General features: G+C 37.7%; 1 long non-coding RNA gene across 1 annotated transcript; it reads right to left on the reverse strand.

Annotated features, from left to right (window-relative positions):
* Positions 1-3,493: 3,493 nt before the first annotated feature.
* On the reverse strand, positions 3,494-5,657 carry LOC141719816 (uncharacterized). The gene is made up of 2 exons (XR_012574166.1): positions 5,314-5,657; positions 3,494-3,725 (listed from the first exon to the last, which is right to left on the reverse strand). It is a non-coding gene; the product is annotated as an uncharacterized LOC141719816 (long non-coding RNA).
* Between the last annotated feature and the right edge of the window lie 5,009 nt (positions 5,658-10,666).

Genomic DNA, 10,666 nt, shown 5'->3' on the forward strand with positions numbered 1-10,666 from the left:
CCTGCTCTCCCACCGGTGTTAGCTATATTATCTCTTGCTTTGTCGGCTGTAACTCTGCAAGCTATTCCACCCTCTGGTATGAGGCCACCTATCCGAGGACCCCCACCTGTTGGTTCTGACTCTACCGGGCATTCAGTTGCGGGTTCATCTTTCTAGTTTACTACATGCCCTGTTCCATATTATCGGTATGAGGCTCTTCTTTTGGAGCAAGAGGCCCTGTAGGCACAGATTCAGGAGCTACAACACATTTTGAGGACCATAGATGTTGACAGGAGTGCGAGGGAGCTTCGGGATGAGATTCATGTGACCCGAAAGGTGCTTGAGGCTATAGTGCATGGAGCTACTTGTGAGTATGCGGCCTCAGATGCTCTTATGGGGTGTGCCAGATAGGTGTTAGAGGATCTTGCGAGGCCTGGTGGACCAGAGTTTCCATGGAGCTAGATAATAGAGATGATGTCACAGTTGTTATATGTACATTAGTGTGTAGTGTGTATCAGCAGACTTTTGGCTTGTATATATAGACTAGACTTGCTGATTAGTGTGTAGTCTTGTAATACCCTTTTTTTGCTGAAGCATTTTCACGCTTGTACTACCAAACTTTGATATATATGAGTACCTTTTCTTTTCCAGCATTGTCATTTACATTAATGCACTTGTTTTATTTTACTTCATTTACTGCACCAGTTATAAACTCGTGTGATAACATGTACCCTGTCACTTTAAACTGTTTAAATTCTGCAAAGAAGCATGCAATTTACTTAGTTTAACCACCGAAAATGTTTTCAAAAAGAGATATTTATGTTTTACAAAAAAAACTTTTTCATAAAAGAAATATTTGATTTAAAGGCTTAATAAGTTGTTTGATTATTTGAGGAAAATGCCTCAAAGTAGATATATTCGTTCTACCAACTAGAATGAAGAAACCAACAACAACAATCAAGACAACAATAACCAAAAGGCTAATCCAGGTCCCATAGACCCAACTGTAGCCCAGATTCTCCAGATCTTGGCTCAACAAATAATCAATTTGAGTGAACAGCAACAAAGTTAGAGAATTCTCAGGTAACTTTTAAGACTTTTCAGGCAGTGAATCCACTGAAGTTCAAAGGTTCTTTAGATCCAATTGAAGGGAGATTTTGGTTAAAGGAGATAGAGAAGTCATTTGCTTTAGTTAAGGTGAGAGAGGAACATAAATTTGAATTTGTAAGTTACTATTTGAAAATTGAAGCCACCTACTGGTGGGAAACTGTTAAGACATTGGAAGAAACGGATGTTGTTACTTGGGAAAGATTCAAGGAGTTATTTCTAAAAAAAAGTATTTTCCTCAGTTTGTTCAAGAGCAAATGGAATTGAAGTCTCTAGAGTTAAAGCAGGGAAATATGTCAGTAGTGGACTATGAAAGTAACTTGAGGAATTATCAAGGTTTGTAGCATTATATGTGGATACTGATAGAAAGAAAGCGAAGAGATTCCAGGAAGTACTTAAGCCATGGATCAGAGGGAAGGTAGCCAAAATTGAGTTAGACACGGATGCAGGAGTTGTACAAAAGGCTATGATTGCAGAGACAGAGAGTGAAATGTCACAGAAAGAGAAGGAGAGTAAGAAGAGAAAGTTTGAAGAAAATGAAGGATAGTCACAAGCGGGGAAGTTTCCAAATTTTAATCATAAGAAAGGCAAGTTTCATCAACGAAAGAATTTTAATTTCAGAAAGCAAAATACAGGCGACGGAGGACAAGGCAACCGTCCAGCCACTGGGAATCAGCCAAATCAGCAGTGGCCAGCTTTACCAGAATGCCAGATATACGAAAAGTAACATGAAGGAGTTTTAAATAAGTTAAATGTGGTTTGTTATAGATGTAACCAGAAAGGAAACTATTCAAGGGAGTGCCAGAATCAACCAGCCAGAGAATCAGTGAACAAGGATCAACCTACCAGGAATCAAGCGAGCAAGGTTCCAATAATTGGATTATATGCTTCAAGTATGGAAAGTCAGGACACATAGCGAGAGATTGCAAGACACCAGTTCCAGTCCGTAATGCGCTGAGAATCATGAGATCTACCCCAACAATGAATGAACCTCCAATAGCTAGAGTTTATGACATGTCTTTGAAGGATGCTATTCAGGAAACAGATCTTGTGGAAGGTACGCTTACTGTAAATTCTTTATGTGCCAAAGTGTTAGTAGATTCGGAAGCAACTCGATCGTTTATTTCTCAAGATTTTGTTGATAAGTTGAATTGTCCAGTTGAATTATTAAATGAAATAATGACTGTGGAATTAGAAAATCAAGGGTGTATATCTGTTAATCAAGTGTGTGTGAAATGTGAGATTGAGATTTCTAGCAATAAGTTTTATGTGGATCTAATACCATTTAAGTTAGGAGAATTTGACGTCATTTTAGGAATGGAATGGCTATCTAAGCACATGCTCAGATAGACTTTCGTAACAAGAAGGTAACTTTTTGAGACACCAAATGAGAAAGTGGTAATGTTTAAAGGTCAGAGGCAAGCAAAGAAGTTCTTAACGATGATTCAAGCCAAGAAGTTACTGCGACAAGGATATGAGCATTTCATTACTTATGTGATAGATAGAACTCAGGAGCCAACAAAACTTGAAGATATTCTAGTAGTTAATGACTTTCCATACGAGTTACCAGGACTTCCTCCAAATAGAGAAATTGAGTTTGCAATCGACTTAGCACCTGGAACGGAACCATTCTCTAAGGCCCCATACAGAATGACGCCTGTTAAAATAAAGGAACTAGCAAAGCAATTGCAAGTGATGCTAGAAAAAGGAGTGATTCGACCCATTGTATCCCCGTAGGGTGCACCATGTTATTTGTTAAGAAAAAGGACGGAAGCATGAGGTTGTGCATCGACTATCGAGAAATTAACAAGCATACTATCAAGAACAAGTATCCACTACCTCAAATCGACGATCTGTTTGACTATCTAAAGGGAGCTAAGTATTTTTCTAAGATTGATTTGAGATCCGGATATCACCAATTGAAGATTAAACCTGAAGATATACCAAAGACAACTTTCAGAACAAGATACGGTCATTATGAATGCTTAGTGATGTCTTTTGGATTGACTAATGCCCCATCAGCGTTTATGTACATGATGAACAGAATTTTCAAGGAATATTTGGACAAGTTTGTCATTGTGTTTATAGATGATATTTTAATCTACTCGAAGTCAACGGAAGACCATGCGGAGCATCTAAGGATATCTTTGGAAATTTTGAGAAAGGAAAAATTGTATGCTAAATTCTCAAAGGGTGAGTTTTGGCTACATGAAGTTCAGTTCTTAGGGCACATCATTAGTAACTAAAGAATAAAAGTGGACCAGCGAAGATTGAATCCGTTATGAATTGAGAAAGGCCAAGAATACCAACAGAAGTAAGAAGTTTCTTGGGATTAGTGGGATATTATTGTGACGGCCTCAACCCCGGGGTCAGGAGTTTACGTCATGAAACACAATTACCAACAATATAAACAACAAGATTATTATTAAAATATACTAACTTGACCCCAAACCAAGATCTGATCCAGGTTCAAGTATGGTTCATATTCACACTATTACAAACCCATTTATTCAACGTCTAACACACTCTAACTTTATTCAGCAACTCATCAAACCTTATGGCCTGATACAAACTACCTCAGAGGAGCCGGGTCCAGAAGGGGCGGGAACACGGGTCTGTCTGACTAGTCTTCCAGGCATCTGTGAGATATATATAACAGTTTGCAAGGGTGAGCATAATCGCTCAGCAGCACCGACATATGAATAATGGAATAAAAGCAGTAATGTAACAATAATAGGAACAGAGCTGTAATCATGATATCAACATTTTACAATGAAAATCGGAGATAACTGGATATCACTAACTAGCATGCTTTATCAAAACAACATAGCAGTGTGCTGTGTAAATACCAGAGTCCAATTTTAACATGTTAATCACATTTATAAAACCGCTGTATCAACTACTTATGCCCTTACGGGAATCACAAATCCAAATCAAATATGTAGCGGATATGTGAAGACAGCTGATCAGGCTATCAATACCAGACGGCTCTAACTGCCATCCCATTTACCTGTTCCGGAACTCAAAGACTAGCTAGGTCTCTGACCTACTGGACTAATTGATTTTATATGGCGCGCAACCGAATTAGCCTCTTATGCCACCTCAATAGGCCTACTCTGGCCCCAATGTATCCAATATCTGACCGTTTTATCCAGTTTTCAAAACATTTGTACCTCTCTCATTTCAAAACCATTTATTTTACCAGCACACATATAAAATCCAGTTCGCAATTCATTTCATCGAGATAGGTACCTTTCAAAGTTACTTTTCCCCAAAACAATTTGAAAACAGTGATTTATAACTACAGGGGATATGTAACTTAAAACGTTTCTGTTCCATTGTGAAAATAAAGCATTTAGCTATCCATATGTACTGGACCGTAAAAGAATGGTCAGGGGTACTTGTCTTTCAGTTATTCGGACACTCTAATTTATTCTTCTGAATTGACTTCTTCCCTCGAGATGTTGGACTCAGATCTACTGAATAACACAACCTAGTTAGTCCTGTTGACATTCTTGATATCCTCAACCCTATCTGATATAATTTAAATACCCCGACATGTATCTCATAATATTGTTTATACTTATTCATGTATCGAGAATACAATAATATTAGCGATAATATAACAAGACACATTTATTCAAGTACCACTCAGCTACATAATGAATCAAAATTAGCTTTTTTCATCAGAATGTAAAATATATAGATACATTTACATAGATAATAACCAAGTTTAAAAATATAAATAGATTTTATAAAAATACGCCCTTAATTTTCAAAATAATTTTCCGGAAAAATCGGCAGCATCTCGCTTAATTATAAACAACCAGTCAATATAAAATCGACATCAATACCATACAACATCAATTTCAGCCATCCAAATACTACTTATTAAACAACACTTATTTATACAATAACAAACAAAATCCCCAAGTCATTACTAACTTAAAATCTACATATCAACCGACCTCTAATACTCATGTACTCCCTTCACAGCCCCAAAACCTAACAAACAATGACTACAAATGATCACCGAGTCAACTCGGAACCATCTAGAACTCGCCCGAGCCAACTCAGTGTTAACCGCTGCCATTTCGCCCCAAACACCCCAAAATACTTTCGTAAAAATAAGAAACCGGGCTGAATTTGGTTTCCCAGAGACCACACAACATACATACATACATAAATTCCCACTAATTGCTTACATGTTTTCATGTATCTATCTACCTGATGGGCTGAAAAGATAAACGAGAAGGAAACTGGAAGAAAGAAGGTGGCTCGGAAATGGGCAGAAAGGAGGTTAACCGGAAAAAAAATAGAACGATGGAGTGGGGGAGGGAAGGGAAGACAGAGGCGGAGCTTTGTAGCGGAAGAGAAAGAGGTGGGTGTTTTCCGGAAAATCGAAATAAAGAAGAAGAAGAAGGGAAGTGCGGGTGTGGTGATTGGAAAAAAGAAGGGTGAAGTGAGAGAGAAACAAGGAGTGAGAGAGATATATAATTTTTTTATGCTTTATCTAATTAGTAACTGTAACATTCTAACATGCTTTCTAATCTAACACGTAGATATGGTAATTAACACGTATCCATAATTAATTGACACGTAACACTTAAAGATAAATATGTAAGTTTTGTGGTTCGATTTGTCTTAAACTTTGAAATTAACGGACTGAGGTGCATGAAAAATAATTCCCGAAAATTAAAAAAATAATATCAAAATGTCATAAATATCCCGAAGTTTACAAAGATATAAGTTTTGAAATTTTTAAAACACTTTTTAAGGTGCCCTTTGTACCTGCTTTTTAACAAATAACGAAACGACGCACGGATGAAACCGATCCTGAAAATTTCTAAAATAATTTTAAAATTCTCAGAATAATACGAAATTAATAAAATATAAGTTTCATGATTTTTAAAAATTTTCATAATTAAATATGGATTTTACCATTAAACATACTCAGAAAATCATTTAAAAATGAATAATTAATGAAATAGTGATTTCTCAATTTTATAAAGTCCTAAAAACAATTATTAAAATTATAAAATTATAAAACCAATTTTAGAAATAATCCAAGTATTTATGGAATTAAAACTACAATAAAATCACTTTTACAAGCGAAATAAAATCATATAACTCACTAATAAATCACACAATTCAATCCCACATATCAACAGATCATAAATAATTAAATAAAAATCAGTAACTGCTGCCAAAACCAATACACACCTTTATTTAATTATTCAAATCTTTATTACACTTTTAAATACTAAAGTAAAAAGAAAAATACACGAGTCGTCATATCCTTTCCCCCTTAAAAAGATTATGTCCCCAGAATCTGACTTAACTATATAGATGAGGATATTTATCAAGTATGTCTGACTCTAATTCCCAAGTAGACTCTTCTACTCGAGGATTTCTCCACAAAACTTTTACTATAGGGATCGACTTATTCCTATGGACTCGTTCCTTACGGTCTAGGATTTGAATCGGTTGTTCCACATAGGACAAATCTGGCTAAAGCTCAATTGGTTCATATTCTATCACTTGATTCGAACTAGGGATATAGGGCTTCAACATAGAAACGTGGAACACATTATTAATGTGCTGCCACTGCGGTGGTAATTCTATCTCATAAGCGACCTTTCCCACTTTCTTTAAAACTTCAAAGGGTCCTATAAATCTAGGGCTAAGTTTACCCTTCTGACCAAATCGTACTAACCCTTTCCAAGGTGATACTTTTAGTAATACCAGAGCTCCTATCTCGAAGTCCATATCTTTCCTATGCAAATCTGCATACTTTCTTTGTCTATCTTGGGCTGCTTCTAACGTTTTCTGAATCAACACTGTGGCGTCTCTGGTTTGCTGAACCAACTCAGGACCTAACACTTTCCTCTCTCCTACCTCATCCCAATACAACGGTGATATACACTTACGTCCATACAAAGCTTCGTAAGGTGGAATCCCGATACTGGTATGGTAACTGTTATTATACGAGAACTCAATCAAAGGTAGGTGTTCATCCCAATTACCTTTAAAATCTAAAACACAGACTCTCAACATATCCTCTATGGTCTAAATCGTTCTTTCACTTTAGTCGTCCTTCTGAGGATGATAAGCGGTGCTCATATTCAACTTTGTTCCCAGGCACTCTTAGAATTTAGTCCAGAACCTGGAATTAAATCTCGGGTCTCGATCTGACACTATAGACACAGGCACTCCGTGTTTTGGTAATTATCTCATCCAAGTATAACTTAACTAGCTTTTCCAACGAATATCTTTAATTGATCGGAAGAAAAAGCGCTGACTTAGTCAATCTGTCAATGATTACCCAAATAGCATCGTGATTCGCTCTCGTCCTTGGCAATCCCACTACAAAATCCATAACAATCTCTTCTCATTTCCATTGGGGAATCTCCAAAGGTTGTAACAATCCACTTGGTCATTGATCCTCTGCTTTCACTATTTGACATACATGACACTTACTTACCCAATTGGCAATATCCTTCTTCATTCCTGGCCACCAAAAGCTTCTCTTCAAGTCCTGGTACATCTTAGTATTACCAGGGTGGATAAGAAACCTAGAGTTATGCGCTTCGTGTAATACTTCATTCTTCAATTCCGTTACATTAGGAATCCAAACTCTGGATGAAAATCTATATAACCCTTGATTATCCTTTTGAGTACCCAACTCTTCTCCTGTCAAAGTATCCAACTCTTGTTCTATAACTCCTTCTTGACACCTTCTGATCTTTTCCATTAATGCCGGCTGGAAGGTAATTTTGTATAGTTGCTCTTGATTCTCACTAGGTACTCGGACCTCAATCTCCATTCTTTCCATGTCTTGTGCTAGTTCTTCCGCCATCTTAATCATATTCAACCTTTCTTTTCTACTCAAAGCATCAGCTACCATGTTGGCTTTACCTAGGTGATAATTAATCGAACAATCGTAGTCCTTAATCAGTTCTAACCATCTTCTCTGCCTCATGTTCAAATCCTTCTGTGTGAATATGTACTTCAGGCTCTTATGATCTGTGTAAATATCACATTTCTCTCCGTACAAGTAATGACGCCATAACTTCAGAGCAAACACTATAGCTGCCAACTCAAGGTCATGAACTGGATATTTCTGTTCGTGAGGCTTTAACTGTCTAGAGGCATAAGCAATAACTTTATCATGCTGCATTAGCACACAACCTAATCCTTTCAAAGAAGCATCACTATAGATCACAAAGTTTCACGTCTCATCTGGAAATGCTAACACTGGAGCCGTCACTAATCTTTGTTTCAATTCCTGGAAACTTTCTTCACACTTTTTTGTCCAAACGAACTTCTCGTTCTTCCTGGTCAACTTTCAATGGGGATGTAATCTTCGAGAAATCTTTCACAAACCGTCGATAATATCCTGCTAACCCAAGAAAACTTCATATTTTTGTCGGTGTCTTCGGTTGCTCCGACTTTGATACGTATTCAATCTTTACTGGGTCTACTTTGATACCTTCCTTACTCACTACATATCCAAAAAACTTTACTTCTGTCAGCCAAAACTCACACTTGGATAACTTTGCATACAATTGCTTTTCTCTTAACTTCTGAAGGGCAATCTGTAGATGCGTTGCGTGATCTTCTGGATTCTTTGAATATATGAGGATGTCATCAATAAATACAATAACAAACTTATCCAGATACTCCTTATATACCCTATTCATCAAATCCATGAAAGCCGCTGGCGCATTCGTCAATCCAAACGACATCACTAGAAACTCGTAATGGCCATACCTTGTTCTGAATGCAGTCTTGGGGATATCTTCAGGCTTTATCTTCAGTTGGTGGTAGCCAGATCTTAAGTCAATCTTTGAGAAGTAAAATACGCCCTTAAGCTGATCAAACAAATCGTCGATTCACGACAAAGGGTACTTATTCTTTATTGTCAACTTGTTCAGCTCTCTGTAGTCAATACACAATCTCATACTTCCATCCTTTTTCTTCACAAATAGCACTGGAGCACCCCACGAAGAAATATTGGGTCGGATGACTCCCTTGTCCAATAATTCCTGAAGTTGCTTAGCCAATTCTTTCATTTCCATTGGGGCCATCCGGTATGGAGCCTTAGAAACTGGTTCAGCTCTAGGAATCAAATCAATAGAGAACTCTATCTCTCGATCAGGTGGCAATCCTGGTAACTCTTCTGGGAAAACATCAAGGAATTCTTTCACTATGGGAATCTCATCCAAAATAGGGGTCTCTTTCTTCGTATCCACCACATGAGCTGAATACGCCTCACACCCTTGCCGCAACAATCTCTTTGCTTGCATCACTGAAAGGAACTTTCTATCTTGACTCTGTCCTTAGTAACTGATCCTTTTATTATCTGGGGTGTACATAACAACTCTTTTTTTCTTACAGTTATATTCTCCTTATGTAAAGACAACCAATCCATACCTAAAATAATATCAAAGTCTCCCAACTCGAAAGGTATTAAGTCAATAGGGAACATATATTCTAAAATTTCTCGGGAACATCCAGGACAAAATTGACTTACAGTTACTTTATCTTTATTAGCCACTTCTATGGTCAAAGGTTCTTCTAGGTCTTCCAACATCAATTTCGTTTTATTAACACAATTCACAGATATAAAAGATTTGGACGCTACCGAATCAAACAAAACATTAACAGGTACAGAATTAAGAGTAAGCGTACCTGCAACCACATCGGAGTCATGAAATGGAGACTTCAGGGTCATCTTAAAAGTCCTAGCTCTAGCAGTACTGGTTGCTGGTCCTTGGGACACACTCCTTCCAGCATTACCTTGGGTCACTGACCTGCAATTCCTAGCTATGTGTCCCACTTTGCCGCAACTAAAGGAAGTAACCCCTTGAATCTCAGACTTACACTCCGTGGAGTAGTGACCTTTCTGTCCACATTTAAAATAATTGATATTCTCTCGGAACTTTCCACTGTGCTTCTTCCCACACATCTTACAATCACCCACTGGCTTATTCATCCTTGTCGGGGCAGAGTTAACTAAAGTAGTACCGGTTTCGTCTGGGGAAAATTCTGCCTCTTGAACATCTTATTCTTACCCTTTCCAAACCAACGCTGGAACTTCCGACTCGCTATTCCTGATTCTGACCTAGCAGGTCCACTTTTAAATTTCCTCTTCTTCTCACCCTACTCCTTTGCAGCCAACCTCTGATCACTTTCTATCACTAGGGCAGCCTGAACTACCGAAGTATATGTCTTGAGTTGTAAGACTACAACTCCACTCCTTATTTCTGGCTTCAACCCTTGTTGAAACCGCTTCGCTCGTTGAGCTTCGGAACTCACATATTCCGGTGCTATACGGGCCAACTCCGTAAACTTTGCTTCATACTCCGTGACACTCCTATCTCCTTGTTTCAATTCCAAAAATTCCATCTCCATTTGACTCTGGAGATAGTCCGGAAAGTATTTCTCTAGAAAAAACTCTGTAAATCTGGCCCATGGAACTGGACTTTCTCCTTCTAGAGCTCACGTAGATTCCCAGCAATAATTTGAATCATTCATTAGAAAATAACTAGCATAGTCCGTTTTTAAATCCTCACTC

The sequence above is a fragment of the Apium graveolens genome, chromosome 1 (genome assembly GCF_009905375.1).
Source record: "Apium graveolens cultivar Ventura chromosome 1, ASM990537v1, whole genome shotgun sequence".
NCBI lineage: Eukaryota > Viridiplantae > Streptophyta > Magnoliopsida > Apiales > Apiaceae > Apium > Apium graveolens.